Genomic DNA, 19,149 nt, shown 5'->3' on the forward strand with positions numbered 1-19,149 from the left:
AGGAGCTTTTTTTGTTCTCTGATTAAAAAAAACACAGCTTTCTGTTTGGGGGAACAAGTAACATGATGAGGATGTTATTGTCAGTGGCCTGGGGTTTGGTTTGGGGGTTGGTTTTTTGTTTGTTTGTTGTTTTGGATTTTCTTTTTTCTATTCTTTGTTTCCTCCAAGTGCTTTTTGTTGGTTGCTTGGTTATTTTTTGTTTTTTTTTTTTTCTGTTTTTTGTTTTTTTGAGATGGAGTTTTGCTCTTGTTGCCCAGGCTGGAGTGCAATGGTATGATCTTGGGGGCACAACCTCTGCTCCCCGGGTTCAAGTGATTCTCCGGCCTCAGCCTCCCAAGTAGCTGGAATTACAGGCATGTGCCACCACACCTGGCTAATTTTTGTATTTTCAGTAGAGACGGGGTTTCTCCATGTTGATCTGGCTGATCTCGAACTCCTGACCTCAAGTGATCCACCCACCTCGGCCTACCAAAGTGCTGGGATTACAGGCCTGAGCCACCACGCCCGGCCAGGTTGCTTGGTTTTAATCTCTATCTTTATGGTAGAGACTTTTATTGGTAGAGGGTAGCTGCCAGGCATTCTCACAGAACCAAGGAGGGGAGCAGGCTGCAGTCCCCAACATTCCCTGTGCACGTGTTCACTTAATCCCCCTGTTTTTGGTATGAAACCCCTGCCCTCCACTGTGTGTCCTCTACTGTTGTTTCCAGTCCAGAAACCCTGTTTCACCCTTTCCTGACACTCAACCTGTATTCTTTGGCTGAGACGCAAAGTAGAAACCACTCTAAGGAGTGCAGGAAGAGATTTGGTAACCTGACTTCTTAAAAACCTTCCAAACTATTCTTATTTTAGTCCTCCATAATTCACTCTTACTTTCCTTGGGACTTTAAGGATTCTACCATCTAAACTGGGCTAATCCTTTGTTTTCCAGAGTGCTGATTTAAGAGGTCAGTGACTTTACTTTCTGTTTTTACCTCCTATATTGCTCTCCCTTTGGGTTTCTGCCTTTGTTTAATAGGAGGTAGTTGGATGCATTTGTCCTGTCCACCACCTTTCTGTTGTCATCCCCCCATTCATCGTTTCAGCTCAGTACGTTAACTGCTGACTTCAGGATCTCTGAAACTCTGTATATTGTCCCTCTGCCAACTGTCTCGTTTATGGAACCACCATTCTTCCGTTCTGTCAGCCTCCAAAAATAAGGATAATTCTAATAATTCCTTCTTTTGTCATACAAATTCCTTCTTCCATGGAAATCTGGAACTTTTTCCCTTAAAATATAGTACATATTTACAGAAGTCCTACTTTGTATTTCTTTTTGAAGAAATAAAGATAAAGAGATCTGATCCTTAGATTCAAGGAACTTCATTGTAGTGGCAGGGAGAAAAACTGCAAACTAATAGATGATGAGGAGGAGGATGGGGATGATGATGATAACAGTGATGAATCAAGAAACAGCCAACACTGTTGAAATTATACTTTGTACCAACTGTGCTCCATACGTACTGTGTTCTTTCACTTAATCCTAACTACTGTCTGAAAAAGGTACTGAGGGAAGAGAAAGACCCTCTCGTATTGTTTTATATTGTTTTATACTCAGTACCTGTTTTAAGAAAAAAAACGAGGAAGTGAAATCAAACACAGGCAGCCCGGCGCCAGGCCCAAAACCAGGCCTGGACCTGCCTGGCCTAAACCTAGTAGTTAAAAATCAACTCATGACTTAGAACCCGATGTTACCCATAGATTTCAGGCATTGTATGGAAGAACATTGTGAAACTCCCTGCTCTGTTCTGTTTCTCTCTGACTACCAGTGCATGAAACCCCTGTCACGTATCCCCTAGATTGCTTAATCAATCATGACCCTTTCATGTAAAATCTTTGGTGTTTTGAGCCCTTAAAAGGGACAGAAATTGTGCACTTGGGGAGCTCGGATTTTAAGACAGTAGCTTGCCAATGCTCCCAGCTGAACAAAGCCCTTCCTTCTACAACTCGGTGTCTGAGAGGTTTTGCCTGTGGCTCATTCTGACCGGGAAGTGAGGTGACTGACAGATGGCAGAGGCAGCCCCTTAGGCGGCAAAGGCAGCCCCTTAGGCAGCTTAGGCCTGCCCTGTGGAGCATCCCTGCAGGGGACTCCAGCCAGCCTGAGTGATGCAATGCAAGGACCACTCCCGAGTAGGCAATTGCCCCGGTGGAATGCCTCACGAGAGCAGTACGTAGCAGGCCCCCGCAGAGGATTAACGCAGTGGCTGAACACCGGGAAAGAACTGGCACTTAGAGTCCGGACATCTGAAACTTGGTAAGACCAGTCTTTGGAACTTGCCCACTCCATTTGAGTGGAAGCGTGGCCTGATCACCCACGGCGTGCCTTTCTTTATCGGCGCTTTGGTGTTGATTTTGGTTTTGCCTTGGTTTGAATTGCTTGACAGGACTGGTCTTGGGAACTTGCCCACTCCATTTGAGTGGAAGCATGGCCTGATCACCCATAGCGTGCCTTTATCGGCACTTTGGTTTTGGTTTTGACTTGGTTTAAATTCCTTGACAGGACTGGTCTTGGGAACTTGCCTACTCCATTCGAGTGGAAGCGTGGCCTGATCACCCACGGTGTGCCTGTACTGGCACTTTGGTTTTTGTTTTTGACTTGACTTAGATTGCTTGATACTTTGGTTTTGGTTTTGACCTGGCTTGGATTTCTGGACACTCTGATTTTGGTTTTGATTTTGGTTTGGTGTAAACTGCAAAAGTGTGTGTGTGCCCTTTTTACCTGTTTTTTGTTTTATGGTGTGCATGTGGTGTGAGTGTGATGTTTTGTCTTGAAGAAGCATAGGTCAGGCACAAATAAGCTCACCCCACTAGGAACTATGTTGAAAAATTTCAAGAAAGGATTTAAGGGAGATTATGGTGTTACTGTGACACCAGAAAAACTTAGAACTTTGTGTGAAATAGACTGGCCAGCATTAGAGGTAGGTTGGCCACCAGAAGGAAGCCTGGACAGGTCCCTTGTTTCAAAGGTATGACACAAGGTAACCTGTAAGCCAAGGCACCCAGACCAGTTTCCATATATAGACAGTTACAGCTGGTTCTAGACCCCCTTCCCCACCAAACAGTTGTTAAGAGAACAGCAGCATAAGCGGCTGGCAGAGGCAAGGAAAGACCAGCAGAGAGAAAAAGATGCCATCTATACCAATTCTAAGTTAATTTAGACTAAACAAGATCTTACTAATAGCAAAGAATAATTGAAATCCCAAACATACAAGGTTTTCAACAAAAGTGAAGTTTGCTAAAAGTTAACAGTGTAACATGTATTATGGTAACTTCTAATCTTGTGGCCTTACACAGTCTAGTCCAAAGACATAAAGTTTGCTTTAAAAAAAAAAATGGTTATCTTCAAAAAAAAAAAAAAGGAAAAAAAAGAGGGGAAGGCAGAATTTGTATCAAAAGAGTATTATATGGTAAATTCTTGTCCTGAAATAACTGGTTGTTTAAAGAAAAAAATATTTGTAATAAGTCAGAAAGTTGAGACATGTCGAAAAATTGTCTGCAAAAGTTGTGAAAGAAAAAAGTTATAAAAAAATTTTATGCAAAAAATGTTGTATAATTTAAAAGTAATAAGGCCTCCTGAGTACTACTGAAGAAAAAGTTTGTGTGCAAGTTGTATAAAAAAAGTAAAATATACCTTTGGTAAAAAAATTATAAGGAGGCATAAGAATGTGGATTTTTAGGTAAAATACATTTAGGTAAAATACATTAAAAGGTTAAAAAAAGTTATTGTTTTAAAAGTTTAAGCAAGTTTTAAAATGTTAATTGTAAAGAAAATTCTGTGTATAAACATATTAGCTAAAGTTAAAAAGGTATCATCCAGTTTTTCTGTGAACTGGACATTAAAGGAAAAATGCAACAGATTTTTCTTAAAGCATCAATCTGCTCTTTGACAAAAATTATAAAAGGTTAAGAAAAAGAGTCTATAAAATCTTACCTTATGGTCAAACATGAAAAATTGGATAAATATGTCTACAAGGTTTTATTAAAATTAAGTTTAACATTAATAACACACTAACATAAAGGTAAAATTTAGTTTATCTGGTATAAAAATCATACAAGAAACATTATTAAATATAAAATGGTGTTTAGCTTTCTTTGGTCTAAAAACTAATAAAAATGAGTGCTAAAGGAAACATTCATTTTACTAGAGGATCATAAAAGTTAAAGACTTAAACTTTGGCAATTAAAACAGCATACCAAGATGCAAATGCCCGGTTGAAATGGATCAAATATTCCATCTGCACATTAAACAAAAGCAATTGTTATGCTTGTGCATATGGCAGGCCAGAGGCCCTGATTGTCCCCCTTCCACTAAGGTGTTCCTCCAGTCAACCAGGCATGGGCTGCATGGTAGCTCTTTTCCAGGATTCTACAGCCTGGAGTACTAAGTCATGCCAAGCTCTCTCTGCTATATCCCGAAGTCCCTGTGGGTCAGCCCCCGAGGGCCATCCAGCCTCTGTCTCCCAACATTAAATTCACTTCATGTCTCTCACGACGGGGAGGAAACTTAGCATTCCTTGGAGACCTGAAGGGATGCGATGAGCTTAAGAATTTTCAAGAGCTTATCAGTCAGTCAGCCCTTGTTCATCCTCAAGTGGATGTGTGGTAGTATTGTGGTGGACCTTTACTGGGCACTATGCCAAATAACTGGAGTGGCACTTATAGTTTAGTCCAATTGGCTATCCCTTTCACCCTGGCATTTCATCAACCAGAGGAAAAAAAAAATGGCAGTTGGAGTTTTAATCCAGACTGTAGGGCCCTGGCCAAGGCCAGTCGCATATCTCTCAAAAACAACTAGACGGGGTTTCCAAAGGCTGGCCCCCATGTCTAAGGGCCCTGGCAGCAATGGCCCTATTAGCACAAGAAGCAGATAAGCTAACTCTTAGGCAAAACCTAAACATAAAGTCCCCCCATGCTGTGGTGACTTTAATAAATACCAAAGGACATCATCAGCTAATAAATGGTAGACTAACTAGATACCAAAGCTTGCTCTGTGAAAATCCCCGCATAACCATTGAAGTTTGCAACACCCTAACCCTGCCACCTTACTCCTGGTATCAGAGAGCCCAGTTAAACATAGCTGTTTAGAGGTGTTGGACCCAGTTTATTCTAGTAGGCCCAACCTCTGAGACCACCCATAAACATCGGTAGACTGGGAGCTGTATGTGGATGGGAGCAGCTTTGCCAACCCCTGCAAAGTGACTCTGAAGAAGACGGCAAGCCCTGCTCCAGTCACACCCGAAAGCTGACTGGTCCATGCACAGCCGAAGCATGAGGAAACTTATTTTCCTTAAAAAATAAGTTTTTTATTTTTTAAGGAAATAAATAAGGGACTTATTTTCCTTAAAATTTCTTTAAAAATAAGGAAATAAATAATAAGGGATTTATTTTCCTTAAAATTTGGACTTGTACAGTAAGGACTTCAACTGACCTTCCTCAGACTGAGGGCTGTTCCCAGTATATACATCAAGTCACTGAGGTAGGACAAAAGATTGCTACAGGCCTATTATTTTATAGTTATTATGAATGCCTAGGAACTCCAAAAGGAACCTGTTTGTATAATAACACTCAGTACAAAGTATGTAATCCAGGAAGTGACCAGCCCGATGTGTGCTATGACCCCTCTGAACCTCCCATGATCACAGTCTTTGAAGTAAGTCTAAGGACTGGTCCTTTCCTAGGTGACACAAGTAAAGTAATAGCTAGAACAGAAGAAAGAGGGGTCCCCAAACATGTAACCTTAAAATTTGACGCTTGTGCCACCATTAATAGTAATCAGCAAGGAACAGGGTGCAGTTCTCTAGATTGGAAAAAAAGTTACACAATAAAAAAAAAAATAATAATAAGTATATCTGTCAAGAATCGTATTTATGTGAGATGTGTCAATACTGGTCTTATGTCATTTAGACTACTTGGAAAGAGGATTAAAAAGATCCTGTTTGGCTCCAGAAAGGAAAAGCAGCCCCTCCTGCATGAGTGGGAGCTGCAACCCTTTAGAATTGATAATCACAAACCTTTCCCCAGACCCAAAATCAAATAAAGGAAAATACGTATCATTGGGCATTGATGGAAAAGGACTAGATCCTAGTGTAAACATCCTAATAAAAGGAGAGGTTCAAAGACGCTCTCCAGAACCAGTATTTCAGACTTTCTAAGATGAACTAAATGTGCCAGTACCTGAGATTCCAGGAAAGACTAAAAATTTGTTTTTGCAATTAGCCGAACATGTAGCCCAGTCTTTAAAAGTCACTTCATGTTATGTTTGTGGAGGAACTATAACAGGAGACCAATGGCCATGGGAAGCCCAAGAGTTAGTTCCTACAGACCCAGTTCCTGATGAATTCCCTGCCCAAAAGAACCACCCTGACAATGTTAAGGTTCTAAAGGCCTCAATTATTGGACAATATTGCATAGCTAGAAAAAGAAAAAAATTCACTCATTCTGTATGATGATTTAGTTGCCTAGGACAAAAACTGTATAATAGTACCACAAAAGAAAATAGTTACATGGTGGAGTTCCAATTACACAGAGATCCGTTCAGTAAATTTCCAAGGTTGCACACTGTCTGGGCCCACCCAGAATTCCACTGGGACTGGACTGCCCCCACTAGGTTATACTGGATATGCGGACATAGGGCCTATGCTAAGCTGCCTGATCAGTGGACAGGTAGATGTGTAACTGGCACATTAAACCATCTTTCTTTTTACTGCCCGTAAAAACAGGTGAACTCCTGGGCTTCCCTGTCTATGTTTCCCATGAAAAACAAAGCATAGCCATAGGTAATTAAAAAGATGATAAATGGCCCCCTAAAAAAATTATACAATACTATAGGCCTGCCACTTAGACACAAGATGGTGCATGGCGATACTGGACCCCCATTTACATGCTCAACAGAATCATACATTTGCAAGCTGTTTTAGAAATCATCACTAATAAAACCAGTCAAGCCTTGACTATTCTGGCCTGGCAAAAAAAACTCAGATAAGAAATGCTATCTATCAAAATAGATTGGCTCTCAACTACTTGCTAGCAGCTGAAAGAGAGGTCTATAGGAAATTTAACCTTACTAATTACTGTCTACACATAGATAATCAAAGGCAAGTAGTTAAAGACATAGTTAGAAATATGACAAACCTGGCACATGTGCCTGTACAAGTGTAGCACAGATTCAACCCTGAAGCCATGTTTAGAAGGTGGTTCCCAGCACTACAAAAATTTAAAACTCTTATAATAGGAGTTATAATGTAATAGAAACCTGCTTACTGCTCCCTTTTTTATTACCTGTACTTCTTCAAATGATAAAAAGCTTCGTCGCTACCTTAGTTCACCAAAATGCTTCAGCACAAGTGTACTGTATAAATCACTATCAATCTATTGCACAGAAAGACATAAGTAGCAAAAATAAGAGAACTCCCACTAATAAAAAGGGAGAGTCTCAAAGGGGGGAAATGAGGGAAGAGAGAGACCCTTTCATATTGTTTTATATTGTTTTATACTCAGTACCTGTTTTAAGAAAAAAAAACGAGGAAGTGAAATCAAACACAGGCAGCCCGGGGCCAGGCCCAAAACTAGTCCTGGGCCTGCCTGGTCTAAACCTAGTAGTTAAAAATCAACTCATGACTTAGAACCCGATGTTACCCATAGATTTCAGGCATTGTACGGGAGAACATTGTGAAACTCCCTGCTTTATTTTGTTTCACTCTGACTACCAGTACATGAAATCCCTGTCACATATCCCCTAGATTGCTCAATCAATCACGACCCTTTCATGTAAAATATTTAGTGTTGTGAGCCCTTAAAAGGGACAGAAATTGTGCACTCGGGGAGCTCAGATTTTAAGACAGTAGCTTGCCGATGCTCCCAGCTGAATAAAGCCCTTCCTTCTACAACTCGGTGTTTGAGAGGTTTTGCCTGCAGCTCGTCCTGCTACAGTACTATTATCATTGTCATTTTATGCATAAGGAAAGAGCTAGTGAGGCTACGTAACTCTTGTACAATACTATGTGTAATAAACATATCAACCAATGTGCTAAGAGAAACCAGGGCAGTAGAAATTAACTCAAAAATCCAAGAAGTCTTGAAAGAAATCACTTCCAAATTTGCTTCTTCCTGTGGATTCCCTTCGATGCCACCATATGCCGGGCTTTTTTTTATCTCATCATTAAATTCAAAAGGTAAACTCCTAGCAAGTCTTTCTGTACCCAACCCTTTTCATTTTCTCTGCTTACTACTGGTAGGTCATGCTTTCTAATATATTGCTTCCATCTTGTCATTTGCCACTTCAGAACCTAATTTTTTTGCTAATCATGTCATATTTGGTCTCCTGGACCTACTTTCAGTAACCTGGCCACATATGCCATATCCATCTTGTGACCCCAAAATCCAACATGGGTCACTCCGTTGTCTTTCATACAAGTCCTGTTCTTTTCTACCTTTTTGCTTTTACTAAAACTGTCCTCTCTGCCTAATTTCTACCTATCTCTCATGGCCTCATTTTTCCATAAAGCCTTTCCTGGAAGCGTCGTTGCAGTGGGATTACATCTTCTCCCAAACTCCCACAACGCTTAGTGCTGATTGGCTGTACCAGGCATCAGGTCTTCCCCATGTACAAGCCAGTGTCATGCCAGTGCTAGCTTGCCAAACAAATGAGTTATTTATACTTGTATCCATGTATGGAAACACATATTTTCCAGGCACCAGCAGTATACCAAAAAATATTTATTTTTTAAAAGACTTATTACTTCAAAAAGTCATTCTGGGAAAAATTACTTCTTTGATGCATCTTATTTCATGGTTATTGTTATTTTGACAACTGATCTTTATAGTTCTTGGAGCTCATAAACTTCTTACTTTATCCCTGGATGTTGTTAGTTCCACCTTAGAAGGACTTCTTTGTATAACTGTGCACAGAGTAGACACTTGTTCAATATAGGGTATTGTTTGTAAAATTTTTGCATAATATATTGCTGAAATAAATCATAATATAGGATTAAATGCCACATTTCATTAAATATTAGATGCCATTGATTGTAACATGTACCATTATCTTATGTAACACAAAGATAGAAAATAATGCTGCCAATGTAACCATGATGTGCCAGTGATTGAGAGATACATTCCAATTCCAGATATGTTAAAAGGTAAATGAATACATGTACATCTTAGAATCGATAAAATGTGAGCATTGCTGTGTTATTATACATTGGTATTAGGCATCTTTAAATTGCCAATGATATTTTTAAGTCAAATTTTTTTGAAAACATGTACGGTACCACCTATATGCAAGTCACTGTGCCAAGGGACACAATGTGCAGATAAACACTGATGAAACCATGGCCTTCTCTACTGAGGGTTTATAGTCTGATAGAGGGAACACTGTATAAATGAATTATGTGCTATAATCCAAGATGGAAAATGATCAGAGCTGTCCACCTTGATAAAGTGATATAGTTTGGCTGTGTCCTCACCCAAATCTCATCTTGAATTGTAGCTACCATAATCCCCACGTGTTGTGGGAGGTAATTGAATCATGGGGGTGGGTTTTTCCCATGGTATTCTCGTGACAGTAAATAAATCTCATGAGATCTGATGGTTTTAAAAGGGCAGGTCCCCTGCACACGCTGCCCTGCCTCTTGACATGTAAGATGTGCCTTTGCTTCTGCTTCACCATCCGCCATGATTGTGAGGCCTCCCCAGTCACATGGAACTGTGAGTCCATTAAACCTCTTTGTCTTATAAATTACCCAGTCTCAGGAATTTCTTCATAGCAGTATGAAAATGGACTGATACAAAGAGCTTAAAGATCCTTTAGAAATATTTATTTATTATTTAGAGCCAGAGACTTACTCTGTCACCCAAGCTGGAGTGCAGTGGCGCAATCAGCTCACTGCACTCTCTGCCTCCAGGCTCAATCAGTTCTCCTCCCCAGCCTCCTGAGTAGCTGGGACTACAGGCGTGTGCCCCCACACCCAGCTAAGTGTACTTTTAGTAGAGACAAGGTTTCCCCACATGATGGTCAGGCTGGTCTCGAACTTCTGACCTCAGATGATCCACCCGCCTCAGCCTCCCAAAGTGGTGGGATTACAGGCGTGAGCCACCATGCCCAGCCTAGAAATATTTTAAATGAGTAATTACCTTTATTTTGGAATTTTTTAAAGTCTTCCTGGAGAAAGTGGTGTGTGAAATGGGTTTTGAAGGATGAATAGAATTTTGCAAAGTACTGATTGGTAAGGAGGTATGCCAACTGGGGAAAATAATATGTGCAAAGGTATAGAAGCATTGGCATTAAAGAATAATGAAAAGTCTAGTTTGGCTGGAAATAGAAAGTAGCTGGAGGAGTTCCCCAGATAAACTTGGAAGGCCATGGATGTCATATTGTAGAAGGCCTTGAATGCATAGCTGAGGATATTTAAGATTTGGTAGGCAATACAGAACCACTTAAGGTTTTTTAACAGCACAGTGGTTTAATGAGAGCTTTTCATTACCTAGCTGGCCCCATCTCATCTTTTTGATCCCAGTTTAAATGCTACCCTCTCAAAAGGTCCAACCCTCACTCTTAGTGGATTCTCACCTAAAACTCCAAATTGCCACATCCAGTTGGTTTCCTAGGAAGCACTTACCACTGGTTTTGATCTGTCTACCAACCACCTGGTAAGTTGCATGGTAGGGCAGGTAGGGTGTTCTGTTCCCCTTTTATACTCTCAGTTATTAGCACTCTACATGGCACTTCTTAGGCACTCAGTAACAGCTTACTAAGTGTGCAGACATCTGAGAGTAGCTTCTAACAGACAGTTGGGTACTTTGTTCAAAACAAAAACAGGAATTATGTGACGTTATCAATTCACAGAGGACACTCTGAGACAGGAGGCCAGGAAACAAGTCCTGGTTCCTCCCCACCGATTCCTTGCATAGGCCTGGATAAGTCACTAAAATGCATGCCCTCTGCTTTCTTTATCTTTCCAAAAATGTTTGTGGAGGAACTGACTGCTAAGGTCTTCTCTTCAGAAATGCTGCATCATCCACATGCAAAATATGGGTCTGGTGCTTAGCAGACAAAGGGGGTAGCTTGAGAGGTGGATTTTGGATTTGTTCTATGGGGAATACAGTATAATCAAAGTCAAGATAAAAATCCAGTTTTTAAAATGGTCTCGATCGTCTGCACAGCATTTGATACTGTTGGGCTGGTAGCTGTTCTCTTCATCTGAGGCACTGTAGAGCCCTGTACCTCAAACCTTTTCTGCTGCTGCTTGTCTGTTTCTTTCACCCAGAACCCTTCACCCCATAGATGTAGATGTTCAAATCATATGGTTCTGCCTTCTTCCCTCTTCACATCTCACTCCCTAGGTTGACTCTTAATACTCCACGGAAATCCTTGTTCCCCCTGAATCTCCTCCTTAAACATCAAGCAATCCAGAATATTTACTGCTCCCATCAGGCTGTCATTCTGTAGGACGCACCACCTGGCATCCCACCCTGTTCTTTCCACGTTTCATTAAATTTTCTAACAGTCTTTCACTACAGTTTTTGTTACCTAAAATCTGCAGTTTCTTGTACATAGCATAGGGCTTGTCACACAGTAGGAGTTCAGAATTCTTTGTTGACTAAATAACACTCCATTCTTTCTGCCTCATCTCTGTCACATTCCCCTTGCCTAAAAGGCCCTCCTGACACACCTGGTCACTATTAATTTTTCTTTTTTCTTTTCTTTTTCTTTTTTTGTTTGTTTTGTTTTGTTTGAGACAGAGTTTCACTCTTGTTGCCCAGGCTGGAGTTCAGTGGTGCCATCTTGGCTCACTGCAACCTCTGTCCCCAGGGTTCAAGCGATTCTCCTGCCTCAGCCTCCTGTGTAGCTGGGATTACAGGCGCCTGCCACCACATCAGGTTAATTTTTTGTATTTTTAGTAGAGACGGGGTTTCACCATGTTGGCCAGGCTAGTCTCGAACTCCTGACCTCAGGTGATCCACCCGCCTCAGCCCCCGTAAGTGCTGGGATTACAGGCATGAGCCACCACACCCGGCCCGTTTATTAGTTTTTCATCCGATATGATTCCTCTCTGTTTCAGTCCCTGGCTCAGGTGCTGTCAGCTTCTCGAAGCCGCCCAGTTACACGCTCTTCCCTACCTGAACCGCCTCAGGATTTTGTTGGCATCCCTTTGATGCCATTGTTTGAACTCTGAATGATATTGTAGTTCATTGTAAACTCTTCTCACCTCCTTGCTCTCCCCTGCTAGAGGTTATCTCCCTGCAGGCATGGACTTCCGTTTCTCATGTCTTCCTTATCAAGTAATATTTAAATTGAATGGTGTGTACTATGATAAAAAATAAGAATAATAGAATGATCATGGGACATTTGAGCAATGTATCAGATCTTAAGGAGTTATTGAACAATTTAAAAAAATAACCAACTGAAAATATTTTGCTGACAAGAATATAAAATTAAATCACTGAAAGGATGTAAAACCATTCCAATATCATAAGACAGAGCTCATTATCTCAATCTATAGTCTACTTGGGAGTGGAATAAGATCCTTTCTTGAAAACGATGTGTCCATATGTAGTAAATTATTCTAATAATCACGGAGAAGTGAATAAAAATCTGAACATTTGTTTTACTTTCTTAAGTTCTATACATCATAAAGCTATTTTCTAAGTCGTGTATTTTATTGAAATATCACACACTTATTCATTCAACTTTGCTTGTTTTTGTTATTGTTTTTTTTTTTGTGGGATTTTTCGCTTAGTCAAAACTTTGTCCATCAGAGAAGAGGCACATTGTCATGTAATGTTTATCAACAGTAATAACAACTAGAATGTCTTAGTCCATTCAGACTGCTATAAGAAAATACCAGAAAGTAAGTGGTTTATAAACAACAGAAATTTCTCAGAGTTGTGGAGGCTGAAAATTTCAAGATCAAGGTGCCAGCAGATTTGGTGTCCGGTGAGGACCTGCTTCATAAATAACCATCTTTCGCTATAACTTCATAAGGCAGAAGGGGCAAGGCAGCTCTCTGGAATCTCTTTTATAATGGTACTAATTTTATCCCCAGAGGGCCCCACCTCCTAATACCATCACACTGGGGATTTGTTTCAACACAGGAATTTGCAGGGGGCACAGACATTCAGTCCATAGTAGATGGCTTTCAGTTATTGGACAACTCCAACATTTCCAGTGTGTGATCAACAGCTTATATGACGTTATCTCACTATAATATTGTTTTACAGACTGAAATTGTGGTTAACTGTGAGTTGATTGCTGAGTGTCAGGAGCTGGGCTGCAAACCCCAGCCTGATAAATGTGAAACCCCTTGCCTTTCTGGGCAAACTGTTCCAAGCCAGGAACTCCTTCCCCACATTACTGCCCAGTGCCCCTTAGGAAACGCTTGCTGCCATCACACTCACGATAATATCTGGCTGTGAAAAGAAGGCAACCCACCGATCTCAGTGTTCAACTTTTTTGTTGTTGCAGGAAGAGAAGTTAAACTTCTAGAGAAACCTAACAGACGATATCCACAACAGGTAAGCTATTTTATTTTATCTTTCCATGCTTTGGTGAGAAAATCTATTCTCTTCACTTTACATTTTCTATCATTTGGTCTTCTGCTACAGTTTTTATTACCTAAAACCTTAAAGCCAGTAGACAGAAGTCCCCAAAGTCTCTTTCTTTCTGGCTCACTCAGGTTCGAGTAGAATTGCTGTTTCCTTTTTATGTTTGTTTTTTGGAGTACAATTCTAAAATGAGTGTGATAATGCATGGTTCAACCAAGTCTCCACACTGAAAAGATTGCCGGTTAATCTATCCCCCCGTCCCCAGGCAATTTCAAGCTTCTCTAGTAATGTCCATGCCTCAGAATAGTGGCTCTCAGCGTGTGGTCCCAGGACCTACGGCATCAGCCTCACCTGGGAACTTGTTAGAAATTCAGTTTCTCATGCCCCATCCCAGACCCACTAAATCAGAGGCTCTGGGATAATGACTAGCCCTCAAGATTATTCCAGTATACTCTCCTGTTTAGGACCCAGGTACTGTGAATACAGACCTTCCTTCTCTTTATTTCTCTCTGAGTCTCCTTCCCAAGCCCTTTACCATTTCCATCTTTGGCCGAACTTGCAATATAATCTTCTATGTATTTTACTCCAGTGGAACCAGCCTGGTCCCCTCACTCTGTGTCTCCTGAAAGTGGTACATGCATTATTCTTGTTCCCTTTGCAAATTCTAGATGGTCAAGCTGCCTCCTATCTGCAAACCTTATCTTCCTTTGAGGTTCATGTCATTGGCCTATTCTGTCCTTTTCCCTACTTGTTGCCATCATCTGGGGACTTCCCAGCGGCTCCAGATCATTCAATACCATAGGCCCAAAGCCTTTCTGACTTCCACTCTAGTCATCCTCACTTCCACTACATTTCACTTTCCATGGCCACATCCTGGACCATGTCCTTCATTGTAGACACTAATGTGTCAATGCCACCATCTCTTATGGCTCCAAATTCCTCATGCTCAAGGATGCCAGGTCCGGTCTTGTCTTTGTTCCCCCTAACCTCATTAGGATCCTCACCATGCAGGATTCTTTCTTCTTCCTTAGCCAACCTCTTGGCCACACAGCCCTAATCATTTAGTGCAGGCTCCAGGTCCATTGCTTCAGCCACGCTTGACAGCACTCTCAAGACCCAAGCCCTGTTGCCTTATACCTCAACCTGGGACCAGGGTAGTAACCCACATGCTATGGGCCTTTACCTGGATTGCTGAGCACTGCTGGGAGAGGGAAAGAATGCCAGAACTACATGCATTGGCATCACTCAGATTTTTAGTGGCCAGCTGAGGCCAACCCTCAGCACTGCTCAGCTGCCTTTCAGTGGTTGCTCTTCCCCGCCACCACACACCATTCCAAACCTTGTCACTTTGAGCTTTCACATCTAGCCCTTACAGCAGACACCTTGCCCCCTACATCAAGAAACTCACAACTTACAGTCCTCCAGCTTCCCACCCTGCATCTAGAACTGTCTCCACTTGAAATCACCCTTGCCTCTTTCCCTCTAGGCTCCAGGGGAAAAGTATATATCTCTACATCTTTCTAAGGTGTATTTCTTCACTAGTGATCTTGACTTGATCCTAGATTTTCCCCCATTCTTTCTACTGTTCTCAATTTCTTTCAACTATCTTTTTCCTCCTTGGCTTATAAAAGGTATTTATTTTTCACCTGCTACAAAACCATCCTATAATCCTATATCCTTGTCCACTGTAACTATTCCCTTCATCATTTCCATCTCAACCAAGCTCCATAAGAGTTCTCTCTCCTCCTTTTCATATGCCCCATGCATTCCTCAACCTGCTGCACCCCAGCATGCATCTCCACTGCTCTACAACCTTCCTGCCTTTCCCACCAACAGCCTCCTTGATATGAAATTCAGGTGCACTGTTCCATCCTTTCCTTATCTCTGAGGCACATGACACTCTTTGATGGAAGACTCTCTCCTCTCCTGCTTCTTGATAATAAAGCCCAATTCCCTCCTCCCTCCCTGAGCATTCTTCCCAGTCCTCCTCATGTGCTCATCCTCCTCTGCCTAAGAGCAAAGAAGCAGAGTTAAGACTTGCAGGCAACTCGCAGGCTCCACCCTCATGAGTTGAATAGTTGAGAAGGCAGGAAAGACGTCAAAAAATGAATTAAATAAAACTGTAAGTAGTGCTAAGAATGTAAAGTGAAAGGTGATATAAGGTGGAAAGCAGGGTTTTAAAATGGCTGGTTTAGATGGAGTGGGGTGAGAAGGCAAAGGAAATAGTCTTTGACAAGATCCTTGAGATCAGGAACAAAACATAAATTTTAAAGACTTGAAAGAAGGCCAATGTGGCCAGGGAAAGAAAGGGGGGACAATGCACCAGAAAGCTGTGCATGCAATAGAAAAGACTTCATCTATTATTGTATACGTTTCTTATTAATTTTAAGTGAGTTACTGCAGTCGACAGTCATAATTCACTGTAGTTATGTTATAGAAAGTCACTTCAAACAAGGAGTTAGTGAATACTGCACCATTGCTCTCAAGGGAAATATGGGGTTAGGTTCCTACAAGCCTCTGGTCACAATATTTTCATCAACCGATCAATATATAACCTTGTTTTATGTGTGTTTCAGTTGTTAAAGCACTTTATTTGCATATGTATTGTTAATTCATTTACACTGAGCTCAGGGCTAACAGCACTATGACTCATTTCTGAACAAAGCTTATCTAACACGCATTTTCTCTGTAAGGCACATCACAGCATTCTTGCACCTAGGACCACTAGACAACGTGTCAGCACTATGCCTGGGGCCATTTTTAACAGTGACATCACCAACAAAAAGCACAAAATGCAAACAATGGGGCCATGAGAAGATACCCATTCACAGTATGACACAGTGTCATCTTGTTTGAGCTCAGCTAGAAACATAAACATCTAATGACTCAAAATATTTTGCCACTCTGCACATGCCCAGGAACAGCCACAGAAGCACCATGAGTATTGATTTGGGGGTTACAAATTAACGTTAGTAAGTCAGTGAATTCACAAATACAGAATCCGCAAATAATGAGAACCAAGTGTATATGTAAAGCATATCGATGAACACCAGGTACATAAGAAGGACTATGTACATTTGATATTTTAATCATCTTCATTATTGCATGCTACTAAATATCCTGACAGCATGAGATACCTCTGAAAAGTTTTAGGCAGGGGAAGTGAAAATGATCCAGATTCATGGCCTAAAAAGATCATGACTCCTTTGTGGCAAATATATTAGCCAGAGACACTAGTAGGTATAGGTGATAGTAAGATGATGTTGCAGTCAGTCATCCAGATATGAAAGAGATGATGCTGTTTGAGAACAGGGCAGTGGGAGTGCACCTTGTTCTCCTGGAATGTGCTCTGGAAATCTACCAGAATCACTGTCTGCCCACCTTTGCCCACAAGCCTTTTCTAATCTTCCTACAGTTGCTCTGTAGCTCCTTGTCCTATATAGCATATTATATGACATATTTGAATCTAGTACTTATGACACTATATTAGTCACGTATCTATATACCTGTCTCCTCTCCTGGACAGTAAACTCTTTCTACATCCCCGGAATCAAGTTTGGTACTTGGCACATAATAGGTGCTCAGGAAATATCTGTTGCCTGAATGGTTGGTGAGTCAATTAACAAACAGCAGAGATCTTCTACCTCTTAGTGTCTTAGCAATTAGCAGAGTGTCTTACCCTTAGTAGGGGGGTGTTTAAGGCCTCTAAACCATGCTCAGTCTTTCCAAGTGCAAAACCTGTTTTTACTGTACTTTAAAGGAATATTGGGTTCCAACTCTGCACACGTAGGTTCATCTACAAGTAGGGGACAAATTGTAGGTTTTTTCTTGTCTTCTGAACAGTTCTTGCTTCCAGTCTTGAGTCTGGAAGCACATTTATAAAATAAAATAGTTGGGTGGGATAACTTCTAAGATTCTTTCAAATCACAGCCCTATATCACTCTGCTAAGTCTACCATAACAAAATACTCTAGACTGGGTGGCTTAAACAAAAGAAATGTATTTTCTCAGAGTCCTGGAGGCCGGGAGGTCCAAGACCAAGGAGTCAGCAACTTCGATTCCTGGGAGAGCTCTTTCCAGCTTTCAGATGCCGCCTTCTCACTGTGTCCTCACGTGGCCTCTCCTCAGTGTGCTCTGGACCCACCAGCACCATTCACTTTGGCTCACAAGCCTTTTCTAATCTTCCCGAGGTTGCTCAGGAGGGAGTGCTCTCTCTCCTCTTCTCATAAGGCCACCAATCCTCTTATGTTAAGACCCCACCCTGATGACCTCATTTAACCTTAATCACCTCCAGAAAGCCCTATCTCTAATTACACTCACAATGAGTTGGGGTTTCAACATGTGAATTTGGGGGAAGACACAATTCAGTCCACAGCGGGTACTGTAAGATTCTGGGAATTACCCTGAACTAGTTTATTCCAAGCAGGTGGCCCTGAGCTGTGCTTCCTTTAAAATCTATTTGTAGCCTTACCAGACTATATTATATAAACTCCTCTCCACATGGCCGCCTCTAAAACTTCCTCAGCATTTTTAGAACTTAATTTTGTCCAAATGCTTCAAGTTTCTTCCAGATGTCTGCCATCTCCCAGATACAGCTACTTAGCAAAATCAGAGACATTCCCTGTCATGGAGACACACCCCAGTTCCCATGTGGTTCCAGGGAAGATTTGGTCAAAACATTGCCCATTTCTACACAGTATCTAAATGGAACTAGCACCCAATGGTTAAAGAATATTCTCAGCCAGGGACCGTGGCTCACCTCTGTAATCCCAGTGCTTTGGGAGGCTGGGACGGGTGGATCACCTGAGATCAGGAGGTCAAGACCAGTCTGGCCAACATCGTGAAACCCTGTCTCTACTAAAAATACAAAAAATTAGCCGGGCGTGGTGGCAGGCACCTGTAATCCCAGCTATTCAGGAGGCTGAGGCAGGAGAATCACTTGGACCCGGGAGGCAGAGGTTGCACTGAGCCAAGATGGCACCACTGCACTCCAGCCTGGGTGACAAGAGTGAGACTCTGTCTCAAAAAAAAAAAAAAAAGAAAAAAACGTGAATATTCTCACAGACAATTGCCATGAACATGCAAATGGCCAACATTTCCTAAGCACCTAGTATTTGCAAGACACCCATTGCCAGCCCTGTCACATGTTTAAGTCATGTGATCCTCATAGGACCCTGACCAGTACTTCTGGTAATGCAGCCATAAAAATGAAAGTGACCAGGCACTGATGCCAGGGGTGTCTGACTTTTTTTTTTTTGAGACGGAGTCTCGCTCTTACTGCCCAGGCTGCAGTGCAGTGGCGCAATCTTGGCTCACTGCAACCTCCACCTCTTGGATTCAGGTGATTCTCCTGCCTCAGCCTCCCAAGTAGCTGAGATTACAGGTGTCTGCCACCATGCCCAGCTAATTTTTGTATTTTTAGTAGAGACGGGGTTTCACCAGGTCGGCCAGGCTGGTCTCAAACTCCTGACCTCAGGTGATCCACCTGCCTCGGCCTCCCAAAGTGCTGGGATTAAAGGTGTGAGCCACTGTGCCCAGCCTGGTGTCTGAGATTTTTCAGCAGATCCTTTAG

The 19,149-nt window shown here is 41.7% G+C and overlaps 1 protein-coding gene across 2 annotated transcripts in view; it reads left to right on the plus strand.

Annotated features, from left to right (window-relative positions):
* The window catches only part of C16H4orf19 (chromosome 16 C4orf19 homolog), a 135,261-nt gene that overhangs the window by 88,689 nt on the left and 27,423 nt on the right, over window positions 1–19,149 (plus strand). For both annotated transcript variants that reach the window (XM_055245739.2, XM_063619847.1), the window contains exon 2: window positions 13,499–13,548. The gene's annotated coding sequence lies outside the window, so the exon portion shown is untranslated. The remainder of the gene's footprint in view (window positions 1–13,498; window positions 13,549–19,149) is intronic.

Source organism: Symphalangus syndactylus, chromosome 16 (assembly GCF_028878055.3).
Source record: "Symphalangus syndactylus isolate Jambi chromosome 16, NHGRI_mSymSyn1-v2.1_pri, whole genome shotgun sequence".
Taxonomy (NCBI): Eukaryota; Metazoa; Chordata; class Mammalia; order Primates; family Hylobatidae; genus Symphalangus; species Symphalangus syndactylus.